This window comes from Aethalodelphis obliquidens, unplaced genomic scaffold, assembly GCF_003676395.1.
Source record: "Aethalodelphis obliquidens isolate GAN/ISIS:26980383/991018 unplaced genomic scaffold, ASM367639v1 scaffold18, whole genome shotgun sequence".
NCBI classification, from domain to species: domain Eukaryota; kingdom Metazoa; phylum Chordata; class Mammalia; order Artiodactyla; family Delphinidae; genus Aethalodelphis; species Aethalodelphis obliquidens.
In genome coordinates this window covers 23,540,826-23,558,601 of record NW_020837962.1, presented here as the reverse complement: position 1 = coordinate 23,558,601, position 17,776 = coordinate 23,540,826, and the positions used below count along the sequence as shown (strand labels likewise).

Sequence of the window (17,776 nt, the reverse complement as noted above, 5' to 3'; positions counted from 1 at the left end):
ATGTGGTGAATGATATTGATTGAACTTTGAATGTGTACCATCTGCACATTCTTGGAACAACTTCCACCTTGCCATGATATATTATTAAAAGAAGCTATGTGGGCTTCCCTGGTGGTGCAGTGGTTGAGAGTCCACCTGCCGATGCAGGGGACATGGGTTTGTGCCCCGGTCCGGGAAGATCCCATATGCTGCGGAGCGGCTAGGCCCATGAGCTATGGCCGCTGAGCCTGCATGTCCGGAGCCTGTGCTCCGCAACGGGAGAGGCCACAGCAGTGAGAGGCCTGCGTACCAGGAAAAAAAAAAAAAAGAAGCCATGTGATTTCCCTCTCTATTATCTGGAATAATTTATGTAATAATGGTCTTATTTCTTCCTTAATTATTTGGTGGAAATCACAGGTAATGTAATTTGGAGTCCAAAGTTGTCTTTGTTTTTTGGGGATTTTTTGGTGGAAAAATTATTAATTACACATTAAAATTTAAAAAAAGAACTGTTGGGGCTTCCCTGGTGGCGCAGTGGTTGAGAGTCCGCCTGCCGATTCAGGGGACATGGGTTTGTGCCCTGGTCCGGAAAGATCCCACATGCTGCAGAGCGGCTAGGCCCGTGAGCCATGGCTGCTGAGCCTGTGCGTCCAGAGCCTGTGCTCCGCAACAGGAGAGACCACAGCAGTGAGAGGCCCACGCACTGCAAAATAAAACCAAAAAACAAAAAAACTATTGGACTCAGAGTTGGTAAGATGTATTTTTCCAAGAGTTTATCCATTGTGTTTAAATTTTTAAAAAATTTTGCCACACATCTGCAGCAACATGGATGGACTTGGAGGGCATTATGCTAAGTGATATAGACAGAGAAAGACAAATACTGTGTGATATCACTTATAAGTGGAATCTAAAAAACACAACAAACTAGTGAATATAACAAAAATGAAGCAGACTCACAGATATAGAGAACAAACTATTGGTTACCAGTGGGGAGGGAGGAGGGGCAATACAGGGCCGGGGAAGTGGGAAGTACAAATTACTGGGTATAAGATAGGCTCAAGGACATATTGTACAACACAGGAAATTTAGCCAATATTTTGTAATAACTGTAAATGGAAAGTAACCTTTAAAAATTATATAAAAAAATTAAAACATTAAGAAAAACCCACGTAGATACAGAGAACAAAGTGGTGGTTTCCAGATGGGAAGAGGTTGGGAATATGGTGAAATGGATAAAAGGGATCAACTTAATGGTGAGGGATGGAAACTAAATTTTTGGTGGTGAGAACTCTGTAGTGTATACAGAAGTCAAATTTAATGTTGTACCCACAAAACACATAATGTTATAAAGCAAAGTCACCTCAATGAAAAAGAAAAAACAGAAGAGAAAAAACAAAACAAAACAAATTTTGCCACAATGTTCTTCATAATATTCTTCTATTATCTTTTACTTATAGTGGTGCTTGATCTTCATTCTGCATATTGGTACTTTGTGCTCCTTTCTTAGTTTCCTGATCTGTTTTGCCAGGGGTTCATCAATTCCATTTTCTTTCTAAAAAAGCAGATTTTGGCTTGGTTGATTCTTTCTATTTTATATTTACTTTTCATTTCTTTAATTTCTTCCTTAATCTTTATTCCTTTCTACTTTTCTTTCCAAGTTTAATTTGCTATTCTTTTCTAACTTCTTGGCATAGATGTTTAGATAATGGATTTTCGGTTTTTCTTCTCTTCTGTGTATATATGGCTGTAAAGTCTCATTGAATCATAGTTTGAGCAGTGTTCCACAAGTTTTGATTTGTCTTATTTTTATTTTCATTCATTTTAACATACTTTGTTTTTTATTTACCCATTTATAACTTAGGAGTCAGTATTTAATTTCCACTAGTAAAGGGGTCTCCTAATATTATTTATTTGCTTGTTTGTTTGATTGATTTTGTTATTGAGTTCCAATTGAATTCTACTCTGTTCGGAGAACAAACTAAGTGTGATTCCAATCCCATGAAATTTGTTTAGATTTGTTTTACAGCTAAACATGTGATTCATTTTGGTACATGTTTTGTGTGCACTTGAAATAATACTAAAGATGTTGGGTATAGTATTCTAAACATGACAATCAGGTCAGATGTATTAACCCAATTGTTTATATTTTCTAGAGTCTTACTAGTTTTTGTCTACTTGTTCTATCAGATACTGAGAGTTGTATGAAAATCTTATTATGATGTGTTAGTCTCAATTATTCTCTTTTATTTCTGTCAAATTTTGCTTATATATTCTGAAGCCATATTATTAGGTACCTGGTACCATCCCATTCCTTACAAAGTTTTATGAGTTTTATAAAGTTTTGACTCTTTCAGAGAATATAATCCATAACTCAATGTGACCTGGAACATATAAAACTACAGTATATCACATCATAACAAATGTGCACAACTAAATGGGGACCAAAGTCAGCCTCCTTCTTTTCCTTCTTAAATCTCCTTCTTTTCCTTATTAGCTAACAGATATGTGATTCATTGTCATCTGGACCACAGAAAGACTCCAGCTCCATATTTTAATTTAGACTTTAGCGTTTAGAACTTTTTATTTTTCTGTGTTACATTTTTAAATCATTATTCAAAGACTGTTTGTAATTTTCATTTTTGTCTTAAAGATTTTTTGGACTCATTTTAATATAATTATACCAGACTTCTTTTTATTTATTTATTTTTTTGTGGTACACGGGCCTCTCACTGTTGTGGCCTCTCCCGTTGTGGAGCACAGGCTCCGGATGCGCAGGCTCAGCGGCCATGGCTCACGGGCCCAACTGCTCCGCGGCATGTGGGGTCTTCCTGGACCAGGGCACGAATCCGTATCCCCTGCATTGGCAGGTGGACTCTCAACCACTGCGCCACCAGGGAAGCCCTATACCAGATTTCTTTTGGTTAACATTTTTCTTATATGTATTTTGCCCCATATATTTGTTATATATTTTAAAAGGGGCAAGTTATTAAAGGACATGGAGAAATAATAAAACCTTAGTGCAGGAAATACACCCTAGCTTCAGTGGAAAATAATCCAAGAACTAGAAAACTATTGGGATCCAAGGGTCTCCCTTTCCCAGGGCTTATATTTCCTCATCTCTACTTTGTTCTGCCCACTATCTCTGTAATTCTCTCTTACTGGTCAAGTAATGAGAAGCAGCTCTTGTATAATATGTGGATTATGGTGTTTAGGCTATAGCTCACTGAGGACTCAACAATCAATCTTGCAGGAGACAATAAGAAATGCCCTGCCAGTTGTCAATGATCATTGGATCTGCAACTGTTCTTTGCAAAAGGGTGTAACAGAAGGTTAAACATGGTCTGTAACTTCAAAATGTCTTTTTATTTTAATTTTATATTCTTTTTTGAATGTTTGCTAAAATTCACCAGTGAAGTGGTCTGGTCCTGGACCTTTGTTTGTCTGGAAGTTTTTTTTTTCATACTTTTATTATTGTATTTATCATATACTTTTAAAAGCTGATGCCTGAAGGTCTGGCTTCCAGTCAGCTTACATCTAGGTGCTGAGATCCTCCCCTTGGGACACTGACAGGTCATGCCACATCCTCAACTACTGGGAGCTATTAAAGATACAATAAGCTGCTCGGATGAGCACAGAGGTCTGAGAGACAACCAGGAGCTGAGGCAGGGTTGAGAGACAAGTTTCATTTCCTACATGTTGCCACTCCTTCAAGACTGAGAGAGGTGATTATTTCATCTACTGTATAAAAACACACAGAAATTTGAGCAAAATGAAGAAAGATAAATATGGACCAGATGAAAGATAAAACCTCATTAAAAAAAATTAATGAAATGGAGATAAGTAATTTACCTGATAAAGAGCTCAAAGTCTTAGTGATAAAGATGCTCATTGAACTAGGGAGAAGAATGAATGAAAATGATGAGAATTTCAAGAAAATGATGGGAAATATAAGAAAGTACCAAGTAGAAGTCACAGAGCTGAAGAATACAACAATTGAACTGAAAAATACACTAGGAGGTCTCAACAGCACACTAGACGAAGCAGAAGGAAGTATCAGTCACCTCGAAGATATTTGAAGTCAACCCATCAAAACAGCAAACATTTTAAAAAATGAAAAAAGTAAAGATAGCTTAAGGGACTTATGGGACAATATCCAATAGAGTAACATTTGCATCATAGAGCTACTAGAAGGAGAAAAGAGAAAGAAAGGGGAAGAAAACTTATTTGAGGAAATAATGGCTGAAAAGTCTCCTAACCTGGGGAAGGAAACAGACAGCCAGATCCAGGAAGCCCAAAGAATTTCTAATAAGGGAAACCAAAAGAGAACTACACCAAGACACATTATAGTTAAAATGTCAAAGGTTAAAGACAAGAGAGAGTATTAAAAGCAACAAGAGGAAAACAATTTAAATGCAGGGAAACCCCCATAAGACTAGCAGCAGGTTTTTGCAAGAGTAACTTTGCAGACCAGAAGGGAAATTCAAAGTGCTGAAAGAAAAACCGTCCAACCAAGTATATTCTACCCAGCAAGGTATCATTCAGAAGTGAAAGGGAGAGATAAAGAGTTCTCCAGACAAGCAAAAGCTAAAGGAGCTTATTACCACTAAACCAGCCTTATAAGTTATGTTAAAGGACATTCTTTAAGCTGAAAAGAAAGGGTACTAATTAGTAACAAGGACACATGTGAAAGAATAAATCTCACTGGAAAGGTAAATATACAGTAAAGGTAGTGGATTAATCATTTATAAAGCTAGTATGAAGGTTAAATTTTATAAATAATGAGATAGTGCATAAAAATCCAAAATTCTAGTTCCTCTTGAAAAACCAGAAATCCTGAATCCTGACATCGGTAGACTAGCATTCCTACATAGAAACAATGGCTGTGCTTAATACAGCTGGTTTCCCTCTTTCAGCTGGGGCCTGGGATCTGCACACTGCCACTTGGCCCAATTCTTTTGTAAAGGTGCTTTTGAATTTGAGATCCTTGAAAAAAAATCTGACGGTAAACTCTCATTTGCTTGAGGACAAGTGCTTTCAATGAATTATCTTTAAATTACAGCATGCTACAGAGCACTTAGACTACATTTTATGTAATCTATTTCAATGTTAGTGAAATAGTTAAATTAGAGCTTTAAAAAATTGTCAGTATACATACCAAACTTGATTGCTAGTACAGTGGATTTATTTTAATTAATTCCTGAACTCCACAGATGCCCAAACACCTCAATTTATCCAATAATTTCTCCTTAAATCAAACTTTTGAAAAAAATAGAGGTGCTAACAAGTAGCAAAATTAACTGTAAACCGAATTGGCGTTTTCTGTTGTTGTTGTTGGTCTGGTGAAGGAAGATAATTAGCAGGAAATGGCCAACAGATAAGATGCAGAAAGACAAAGCTGGGAGCAGGAAGACTGTCTCACCAAGAACCAAAGACACTGGGATCCTCGTGAATTGATTTCATTACAAATCCCAGTAAATTTCCTGGGACAAGTAGCTAAAACAGGTCACACATATGAAAATGAAATGCTTTGTTTAGTAAAAGTGGAAGAGTTGAAAACCATACAGAGTTTTATGAGTCAGTATCTTGCTAATCAATGAACACCTTTCAACTTAATTTAAGCCTTTTTTTAAAAAGTCCTTGAACTTGCTGTTTAATGCAAAAGCGATTAAAAATTGCTGGGACTCTCACAGGCTGTCGACAGAGAGGCCTCAGTCCCACAACTCAGCCAGACACAAATAAAGAAGACATCTGTGTCCAGAAGTTTGACTGTCACTCTCTGCATTGTATGAGCCTGAGAGTAAACACTCTTTCAGAAGAGTCTGATCTCAGAAGACTCTGGAACATGTGGAGTCTGGGGAGGACTAACAGGATTTATATGTACTGATAGGAAAGGGCCACTCAGCACCTGGTGATAACACCGCCTTCAATCAAGGGAAATTAAATTCTAACAGGATTAAAGGAGTCAGCAGTTAATACATAGGAGCAAGATTTCCCCCAAGCCGACATGCACACTGAAAGCCTAACTTATATGGGAGAAACTGCTAAGAACATGACACAAGGCATTAAGGAAAGAAGCAGCTTAAAATATGTGCAGAAATTCTAGCTTTTCATTCTCATATGGCAACACAGATTAGGTCTGAATGTCCTAAGATTTATTGCCCTGTTTTCCAGCAGTGAATGCAAAAACATTCATTAATATTACACTGTGGAACCAACCCCAATAAAATTATGTATCAAGTCTGTAGTGTGACTATCACACATGCACACACACACACACACACACACACACACACTAAAACAATTAAAAGGATGTTCCAAAATATAAAATATGGAAATCATGAGTACCTTTTATTATCCCAAATCAAGGCTCTTTAGTACTTTGTTATTGTGTCTCAGAAATCTAGATGCTCCCTCTCAATGTATCTGTCCTTCTCAATTTGCAAGTTTTTGAAAATTCAGAGGAGATGCCCACAGCTTATGCAAATCAAGGATCAACACTTCCCCACCAGCAGTTATAAGAGACTTGTCTTTTTCCCCCAAAGCTCTCTCTATCCCTGAGAAGAAATATACCTTTCCTTTATGGGCACTGTCACTTTACCATCTTGCTTCCTGCCTGCCATAAATGCAATGTTAGACAAAGGACCCTGCTTCTTTGTGGTTGATTGTTTCTTTCTCCTTGTAAAAATTGATGCAAGGCAATTAGATGCTCTATCAAAAAAGCAAGCTATCAAAAAGTAAGCAGAGATTACTTTTTGGGCTGAGGGCCCAGGCTGAAGGACAAGATGTCCTTCAGAGAGGTCATGCCTCCGACGAAACTCACCTTTCCTTGGGGACGATGGTTCCCTGTCAGTCCTCTCCAGAGGCTTGTTTTGCTCATATCCTATATTTCTCAGAGTCCAGGAAGGAAATTGGTCTCTGTGGTAGATTAATTGCATTAATGGCCCCACTAATTCCTCCTGTCTGGCTCTAAACTCAATTAGATTATATAACTTATTTGGCCAATAGGATGTTAGCAAGCTTCATGCAAGAAGGGGCTCAAAAAGTGCTTGCAGGGGCTTCCCTGGTGGCACAGTGGTTAAGAATCCACTAGCCAATGCAGGGGACACGGGTTTGAGCCCTGCTCCGGGAAGATCCCACATGCCGCGGATCCACTAAACCCATGCGCCACAACTACTGAGCCTGTACTCTAGACCCCGCAAGCCACAACTACTGAGCCTGAGTGCCACAACTACTGAAGCCCGTGTGCCTACAGCCCGTGTTCTGCAACAAGAGAAGCCACCCAATGAGAAGCCCGCGGACTGCAATGAAGAGTAGCCCCTGCTCGCTGCAACTAGGAAAAAGCCCGCGTGCAGCAACAAAGACCCAATGCAACCAAAAATAAAAGTAAATAAATACATTTATTTTAAAAAAAAGTGTTTGCATATTGCACATGCTTCTCTTGCTCTCTGTAATGTCTGTGTCAACAGGGTCTAGGCAAGCCTGCTGGAGGATGTAAGAGTAGATAAAAGGCAACCCAGCCAAGCCCATCCTAAGTCGGCCAATAGCCAGTGACACCTACCTACGTGATGAGCCTAACCAAGACCAGAAGACATCTTTTACAGCCCACAAGCATGAAGCCTTTGCTCCCCTGTGGATAAATCTCTTACTTTCCTTCATGAGCCCAGACCTTCAGAACCAGAACTGTGGCTTGAATAATCTTCCCAATAGGAGAAAATACTCTCCTGGGGAGGTGGTGGGGAAGGGGACATCTCACAAGATTTCTTTAGTTACACCTGGGCATTTTCCTGGCTAAATTGCTAAATGCAGTCAAGAATAAATGTGATTAAATAATTTGGTATTCACCCTGCTTAGATTAGTCTGAAATACGACATATTGTTAAATGTGTGATTGATTATAATATTTGATAGGGCCATTTTTATTTCTCTTTGAAAGATTTTTCTTCTAAGAGTTGAGATGATCCAAGGAACGTAACGTATACTTAGGACTGTGTCCACATAAGTTGTTCTAAAAGAATCAGGCTGGAGATAAAATTAACTTCTCTTAAAGCTGCTAATTCATCTTTATGGTAATAATCAATTGCATAATAAAATCCAATCTGATATTTTTATAAGATAGTGCCCTCTGTACATATACTTCTGTGAAAATGCAGAGTTCTGGCTGGAAGGTTAAATTTTATTGATAATTTCCAATCCTTGAAATATGGTCAGATTATATTTTTAAAAATCCACCAACATGCTTTTTATAAGAGACATAACCAAAAGGCAAGGGCATGGAAAATTTGAGTGTAAAAATATGTGGAAAACATACAAAGCAAATACTAACCAAAAGAAGTCTGGTATAATTAATATATTAAAATAAATCAAAAAAGACCTTAAGACATAAAACAAGATTAGGGGTGGAAAGGGTCTTTGTGCAACGATAACAAAAATTAAAACAGAAAAATATAAAATTCTAAATTTGTATGCACCTAATAAAATAGCCCCAACAGAAATATGTTCCTGATAGATTGAGGGCTTAAATTTAAAAGGCAAACTAAAATATTTGGAAGAATATATCCATAACTTTGGAGAAGGAAGTCTGTCTTAAATGAGTCAAAAAGTACTAAACATAAATCCAGATAGATACATTTGACTAAAGAAGTAGTTATTGTATACATAGGAGACAAACTAATCATGAACGTAGTGAGGAATGATAAAAACAAAATACAGAATAATAGTTACTTCAGGGGTTGAGGAGGAGTCAGGGGTAAAGTGTAGGAAAGGGGGAAACAAGTGACTGCATCAATATTAAGAATAGTTTAAAATAAAGTGAGAGATGTTTCATGGGTTGTTAGTGGTATGCTACATGTTTTACATATATGTTACATATATTCTTTTGTATGCATCAAACTTTACATATTAAAAAGTAAAGTCAATCCATTTGTCAGTTCTTTGCACCCTATCAAAAGTTAATTAAAATAAATTCAAAACAATAAAAAGACAAAATATCTCCAGAGCTTTACATTTTAAAAGACTAATTAATCTTTTGAAAATGAATTCAGTTAATAGTTTTGGATGGAAGCCCTGTATAAGAAAAGAAGAAAAGCATTAAAAATAGAGAAATTGAGGGGTAGGTTGGGGGGGGTAGAGAGAAGGAGGGAAGGTAGCAAGAGACAAAGAGGGACAGAAAGAGAGTTTGAAAGTGAGACAGACACAAAGAGACAGAAAAAGTAGAGAACATAGACACTTAAACACTAAATTTTGATGTAATAAATAATGCTTTTTAGCATTATTTTTATCCTATCTGCCTCCCTAAAATGATAAAGGAGAGACTCAAGTTGGATTAGAAGCATTCTTGGCATTTGCTATTCTGAATGTATTTTCCGTCCTGAAGTTACTGTGCATGAAGCCAGGAGCAATTACTTTTCAAGTGGAGACACTGTCACCACTTTTCAAGGTGTCATTGTCCTGCATTTCATCAGAACTATTTGAGCCAGCTAGAGGTTCACATACCAAGCATTACAAAATAGAGAATTAGAATTCTTTCCATCTGTAAATCAAGGAAGTGCAAAATTGAGCTCTGACTAAAGAGGCACTCCCCTTCGTTACGAGAAAAGAATGGATTCCAAGTTTTCTGGTGTGGTGCAAACACTCATTTTAATGAGGTTCTTTTACTTCTTATTATCCTCTAAGATATTAGCAGTTCAACTACCTACTTTGAAAAACTGTTTTCTATCTTTCTAACTAAAGCTCTTTCTATTCAGAAACAATAGATTAACCATTTTCCAATGGAATTTTTTTTCTTTCCAGCAATCTTGATGAATGGTCAGTTGTCCAAAGTTTGACTTACTAGGTCTATAGCAGATCAGTTGTGCCCATGTGAACAACTGGTATGAACTGATGGTTTCTTAGCCAGGTGTTTTTCAGGTATGTGAGTACCTGAGTGTTGATACGCAGAACTGTTTGTATTCATTTGTCCACAGAAAATTCAAATGACTCTTGGGTAATTTACCTGTTTAGAAATATTGTGCACTTTTTAACCCACCTCCGTCTTGACCCAAGCAAGTTTGGCTTCAAGATTTTTTTTAATATAGTTAAAGTGTACAGCTTGATGATATGATACACACATACATTATGAAATAACCACCACAATCAAGCTAATTAATATATCTATCACCTCGCACAGTTCATAGTTAACTTTTTTGTGGGTGTGCAGTGGTGAGAACACTTAGAATTAACCCTCTTTGCAGATTGCAAGTACACAGTTCACTGTTGTTACCTAGAGGCACCATGCTATACATTAGATTTCCAGAACTTATTTATCTTGCAAAACTGAAACTTAACCAACATCTCCCCATTTCCCAATTCCTCCAGCCCCTGGTCACTACCATTCTACTTTCTGTTTCTATGAGACTGACTGTTTTAGATTCCACATATAAGTGAAACCATACAGTATTTGACTTTTTGTGTCTGGCTTATTTCATTTAGCACAATGTCCTCCAGGTCTATCCATGTTGCTGCAAATGGCCAAATGTTCTTTTTACAGGGTGAATAATATTCCTTTGTTTGTATATGCCACATTTTCCTTATTCATTCTTTCATCAGTGGACATTAGGTTGCTTCCATACCTTGTCTATTGTGAATAATGCCGCAGGTATCTCTTCCAGATTCTGATTTCAATTCCTCTGGATATATACCCAGAAGTACGATTTCAGGGTCATATAATAGTTCTAGTTTTAATTTTTTGAGGAATTTCCATTCTGTTTCCATAATGGCTATACCATTTTACATTTCCACTAACAGTGTACTAGGTTCCCTTTTTTCACATCCTAGCCAACATTTGTTATCTTTTGTTTTTACAGTAATAGCCATCCTAACAGGAGTGAGGTGATATCTCATTGTGGTTTGGATTTGCATTTCACCGATGACTAGTGACGTTGAGCACTTTTTCATATACCTATTGTCCTTTGGCATGTTGTCTTTGGAAAAATGTCTATTCATGTCCTTTGCCCATTTTTAAGTCAGGTTATTTGGGTTTTTTGCTATTGAGTTGAATGAGTTGCTTATATATTTTGGAAGTTAACCCCTTATTCTATATATGGTTTGCAAATATTTTGTCCATTATGTAGGTTGCCTTTTCATTTTGTTGATTGTTTCCTTTGCTGTACAGGAACTTTTTAGTTTTATGTAGTCTCACTTGTTTACTTTTGCCTTTGTTTCATGTGCTTTTGGTATCATATCTAAAAATGTGTTGCCAAGACCAGTGTCAAAGAGCAGTTTCCTCAAGGGTGTTTTTGGACATATGATACCAAAAAGGATCTTAACTTCCCCTAAGAATACCAAACTCCTGGTGAGTCTCAAATTGAAAACTGGCTTCAGTGCATCAGTAATTTTCCATAAGAATTTAATAGCTTCAAGGAAATTATGGTTCCATCTCCTTTGTGGATTTTAGCTGGGGTGCAGTGTTCAAAATTGAATACACAAAAGATGCAATTATTGAACCACACGTACATGCTGTTGTGACAGTTAAGAAAACATAACTGGCCTAGTTTACATATGCACACAATATACACACACATTGGCCTACTTTACATAAACACACAACACACACACACACACACACACACACACTACTTAATCTATTTAAAATCTGCTGCTAGCCTCCAAATTCCTCAGAGCTTAGGGAAATAAAACCAAGGTCATAGCTATATAATTGCAAAGATCCAACTGTGTCCTATTAACCCAATCACTTCATGAGCTAATTCAGAGGCCATGTGTCTACAAAACCTCAGTGTGTTTAAGATTCATAATTAAATTTGAAAAATGAAAGCTCATCTTGCTGGCTTTGTTTAAGTATCCATGACATGTGTGGCTATCATACAGAATCTTGTGGACAGGCTCTACATTTCTTAGATCTAGTCTTTTCTTTTTATTACGATGCCAGTTTACAGTAAAGGATATGGCACTGCTTTCTAAAAAGACATCCCATCCTGAAACTCAAGAGATTCAAAAACTAACCCTGAGTGTATATTTGAGGAAGTTCCCTGAATTTCTCTGTGTTCCTGGAGAAAATAAATCTAAAAATATGGACGGTTTCTATCTATGAATATCTGTGATTTAAAAATGCCCACCAGGAAACACTGTTCATCAGTCTGGGGTAGTGAGGGGATAAGAGACTATTAGTCCAGGTCCTCTGAGAAACAGATGGCAAGAAAGCATTAAACACAAAGGATTTTTTTAGGGGGGAACAGCTGTGAGAAAAAATAAGGAGGGAGCTGGGAATATCTGGGAGAGCTGTCAGACAACAATGCACATCTGACCAGGAGAGAAAGTGAGAGTGAATAAAAATGGGATGAAAACTTCCTAGACCACTTTACAGTCTGAGTTTAGCAAGGCTTTCTGGGTGTTTCTGAGCCAAAGTCAGTCATCAGAGGAGGAGTCCTGTGTCTCCCAGAAAGATCCACCTTAGCATGAGCCATGATTGAATGGGAGCAGCCCTGGGAGGTGAGGCCTCAGCCCAGACTCGGTGATGAATTATGGAGCTCGTTGCCTGGGCCTCTGGGATTTCAACCTCATGCCATAAATGTCTTCACATGCCATAAACAAGACACAGAATAATTTAGATAACATTTATAGATGATGATTTCTTTATTAGTCAGCTTGTTACTACAAAATGCTATATAACAAACAACCTCCACATCTGCCTATTGACATGCCTTTTAATATTTTTGTTGAAAGATGCACATGTGAAAGGAACTTAGATACTAGGAATTAAAGTAAGTAGGCTTTAGTGTGAGGTTTTAGGTTAACCTGGCTAAAAATTGGACTATGTTTAACGTTTACCCTAGCGATAGGTACAAATGACCTTAAGTTCCTCTAGCGTGCCTTTTTTTCTTCTTCCTTGTTGACTTTGGGATTCCCTAAGTAGTCCTCTTCAGAGAGATTTTACCCCTTACCAAGCACTGATACAGTCTCCGTGACTATAATTTGGTTTCTTTAAAGAGTGTATGTGTGTAATATATATATATATATATATACACATATACATATATATATATTCATCTTTACCCAGCATATTATCCTTTGAGATTAGCTTCTCAGTATAATATCATTGAGATCCATTCAAGTTGTTTCATACATCAGTAGTTCATTCCCATTTATTACTGAGAAGTATTCCATTGTGTGCATGAACCTCTGTTTGTTCATTTAACTGTTAGAGGACATTTGGGTTATCTCCAGTTTTGGGCAATTACAAATAAAACTGCTATGAACATTCATGCACAGATTTCGTGTAAACATACATTTTCATGATTCTAGGATAAATATCCAGGAATATGATTGTTGGGTCAAATGATGATTGTTATATTTAACTTTACAAGAAACTGTGAAACTGTTTTCCAGAGTGGTGGTACCATTTTATATCTCCACTAACAATGTATGAGACATCAGTTGTTTCACATCCTTGCTAGCACTTGAAATTAACACTATTTTAAAAAATTTTAGTCCCTCTAATCGGTGTATGGTTGCATCTTATTATAGCCTAAATTTGCATTTCACTAATGCCAGTGATGTTGAACATATTTTTATATGAACATTTGTCATCCTTATATTCTCTTTCACAAAATGTCCAAGATTTTGTCCATTTTCTAATTGCATTGTTTGTTCTCTTATTATTTAGTTTACAAAATTCTTAATATATTCTGTATCCAAACCTTTGTCAAATAATTTCTCCCAGTTTATGGTTTGTCTTTTATCATCTTAACAAGAGTATTTTGCAGAGCAAAATTTTAAATTATTAATAAAGTTTAAGTTATTGGTTTTTTCATAGATTGTGGTTTTGGTGACATATCTGAGAACTCATTACCTTATATTTTTTAATAGATTAAAAATAATAATAAATAAATATAAGATAGAAATGTAATGAAAGGTAGTTTTTGAGAGGTGAATGAAACATACATAATGCTAGTATGTATTTGTATAATATATAAATATATATATGTTTATAATGTTTGTATATGTACACCCATATATATAGCCACAAAATAAATGTACCAAATAAATCACGTCTAAAGGCAGATATTGACTTGTAAGAGGCAATTTAGAAAATTATGAGAGTATTTACATAGCTTTATGCTAATAAATTGAAAACAATTGAAATGGGTGATTTTCTAAGAAATTTTAAGTTACCAAATTTAAAGTCTAAATAATGTAATAATCATGTAGAAAATACAGTAAAGACTTAAACATCTACCTACACAAAAGGAAAACAATATATGTTTTTATCATTACTATGTTTAAACATCAAAAAAAAATCTATAAATGTCTGCATTTTATACAATTTTAAAATAAAGAAAGGGAATACAAGTTTTCCAGTGAACTTAATTAAACAAATCATGACAAAATCGAAGAGGAAAAAAAAGACTGATCAAGTTAAATTATACGCAATAAAATTATGAACCGTGTTAGGAAATATTATCAATTACAGTGATCAAGTGAGGTTAATGCTAAAAATGAAGAACAACCAAATTTCCAGAAATCTACTAACAGATTTACTATATGAATAAATCTATTAAAAAATATGAAGGTTACGGTTATCTCAGTACATCTTAAAAAGGTATATAATTCACATTATATCTAAGGCACCTAGTAGTTTTAATAATAATAATAGAATAATATTTAATTAAAATATAATTTCCACATACTTATATGTGTATATATAGGTAAGTTTATATATGTATTCATAGCACACAATAATAGCAAGCATCATGATTAATATTGAAACACTAGGCACTTTCCCATTTAAACTAGGAACAAAAGAAGGACAATTGCAATCATCACTATTCTTTATAATTGTTCTGAAAATACAAGCAATAGAAATACTGGAAGTAGGAAGAAAATAATAATTATTATTTGCAAATTATCTGATTATACATTCAAGAAATGCTAAGAAAAATGACAATTAGTATTAATGGAAGAATTCAGTAGTGTGGCCAATCACAAAATAAACAATCAAATATAGTTTTCTTGTAAAATAATGATACTTTAGAGTTGTAATACAGAAAATTATTGCATTTACAATAGTAGTATTTTAAATACTGATATTATTTCACAAATATAAAATAATAAAAATATCACAATAAATGGACAAGCATTATATGAAAATATTAAAATCCATATGATTTAGAAAAAGACTTGAATAAATGGAGAACTATATCTTATATAGGTATAGCTATAATACTGGAAATAAGTCAATTTTCCTAAAATTAACCAATACATTGAATTCAGTTTACAAAGAAAAACAAGTATGATTTTGTTTTTCATTCTTTTTAAGAGTGACAAAAACTATTCTAATGTTTGCCTGGAAAAATAAATATGCAAAAGAAGCTAGAAAAAGAATCTGACAGGGCTTCCCTGGTGGCGCAGTTGCGCAGTTGTTGAGAGTCCGTCTGCCAATACGGGGGACGTGGGTTCGTGCCCTGGTCTGGGAGGATCCCACATGCCGCGGAGCATCTGGGCCTGTGAGCCATGGCCGCTGCGCCTGCGCGTCCGGAGCCTGTGCTCTGCAACGGGAGAAGCCACAGCAGAGTGAGGCCCGCGTACTGCAAAAAAAAAAAAAAGAATCTGACAATAGAAGACACATAAGGAATTTGGTTTACCAAATATTGAAATATGTTGAGTAACATCACAGAAGATGGCAGAGTAGAAAGCTTCAGGAATTGGTCCCTACATCACAACAACTACTGAGCTGGTAAGAACTATTAGAATGAAGTATTTTGGAATTCTAGTATCAAGTCATATAGTATCTAAGGGAGTCCTTGAAGAAAGAGGCTAATAAATTTCAGTGGATTTTAGGGTTTTGCACAGTAATTACCCTCCTCCATCTCCTAGCCCTGTGGCAAGCAGCCATGAGATCTCCAGCCTGAGATCCTGGTACAGCTTGTTTGTGCCAGAATGTGGAATAAGGACCTGTTCTCTAAAAATTGAAGTTGTGTGTTTTTATCTGCCCGGTGGGTCATTGGGACCAGCATAGAGGCTATCCATTGTTTAAAACTCATTTGGCTGAAGTGGCTTCCCAGGCAGCATCTATAGAAGAAACTATGAAAGAACACCTACTCTCTCTCTCTGTTTCTCTTATTGGATTTAGGCACTCAAGGAAATTTTGTCAGGTTACTGGCTGACCATGATATAACAGAACAAATACTTCAGTGTCCACACAGACAAGAAATAGAGTCTTTGTAGGAATAATATGGAAAAGTTACTAAACAAACATACAACTGTAGCCCTCAATAAGAAACAACAGTAATCCCAGGGGAGGGAGTCTGATTTCCAGAGTTACCATACTACCATATTCAACATGCCTAGTTCTCAACAAAAAACTACAAAGCACACACACACACACACACACACACACACACACACAGGGAAATATGGCTTATTCTCAGGAAAAAATTAATCAATAGCAACCATTCAAGAAGCCCAGACATTGGACTTACTAGACAAAGACTTTAAATAGACTAAAACAGTCTACTTAAACTGCATATTTAAAACAAGTATGCTCAAAGAGCTGAAGGAAATCATGGGCAAAGAACGGAAGCCAACCAGAAGAATAATGCGTGAACAAGTAGGGGATCGAAGATAGAAATAAACAATGGAACCAAATAGAAATTCTGGATTTGAAATGAAATGAAAAACTCACTACAGAAGTTAAACCAGAGATTCTAACGGGTAGACAAAAGAATCAGTGAATACAAAGATAAGGCAATTTAAATTACTCAGCCTGAGGAGAAGAAAGAAAAAAGATTGAAGAAAAATGATCAGAGCCTAAGCATACCAACATAAATATTATAGGATTTCCAAAAGGAGAAGAGAGAAAAGGGCAGAAAAAGTATTTGAACCAATAACAGCCTCAAACTTCCTAAATTTGATAAAATACGTGAACCTACACATCCAAGAAGTTCAGTGATTCCTGAGCAAAGGGATACCCACAAAGACACATTATAATTAAACTGTTGGAACACAAAGATAAAGTCTTGAAAGCAGCAAGGGATCCTCGTAGACAAGGGATCCTCAGTAAGAATAACATCTGACTTCTCAGTGGAAACTCTGTAGGCCATAAGGCAGTGGAGATATATTTGAAGTGCTAGATGAAAAAAACCCCAAAAACCTGTCAATATCTCGTCTATATCCAGTAAAACCATTTACCTCTAGTAAAACTATCCTTCAGAAGTACAGAATGAGAAATAAGACATTCTCAGATTTAAAAAAAAAGCAAAGGCAGTCTGTTGCTATAGACTTGCTCTACAAGAAATGCTAAAGAGTCTTTGAAGTTGAAACAAAAGGACAGTAGATAGTAACTCAAAGCCATATGAAAATGTAAACTTTTTTAGTAAAGGTAAATATATGGGCAGATGTAAAACCTGCATTGTGGGTCATAGAATTTATATATGTTCATAGTTAGTGGGCACTTTCAGCTTCTATTTCAAGAGTTTGATAGGAGAGTAGACTTAGTCATAGGAGCATGTGGCTACATTTGATTTTCCACTTAAAACTTTACAAGCCTATATCTTTCTGGGCCTAAGCTGTTCTTTTGTTGTGAATTAGGCAGTTTTGAAAACCCGACTAGCTTCTTATCTCCCTGGGGCTATATCCAATATTACTCATAAATTGGTAAGAGATGCGTGTTCTTGCCATCAACACCGTCACACACAGGGAAAATGTCCTAATACACCATCATCCAATATTCTCCTGGGAGGGATGGTGTGTCTGAAAATTAGAGTGTGCCGAATGAGTCCCAATGACAGAGTCATTTATCATGTAGA

At 36.1% G+C, this 17,776-nt stretch overlaps 1 long non-coding RNA gene across 1 annotated transcript in view; it reads left to right on the top strand.

The window, feature by feature from the left end:
* LOC113626492 (uncharacterized) overlaps positions 1-17,776 on the top strand; it is a 142,181-nt gene that overhangs the window by 9,314 nt on the left and 115,091 nt on the right. The window lies entirely within an intron of this gene.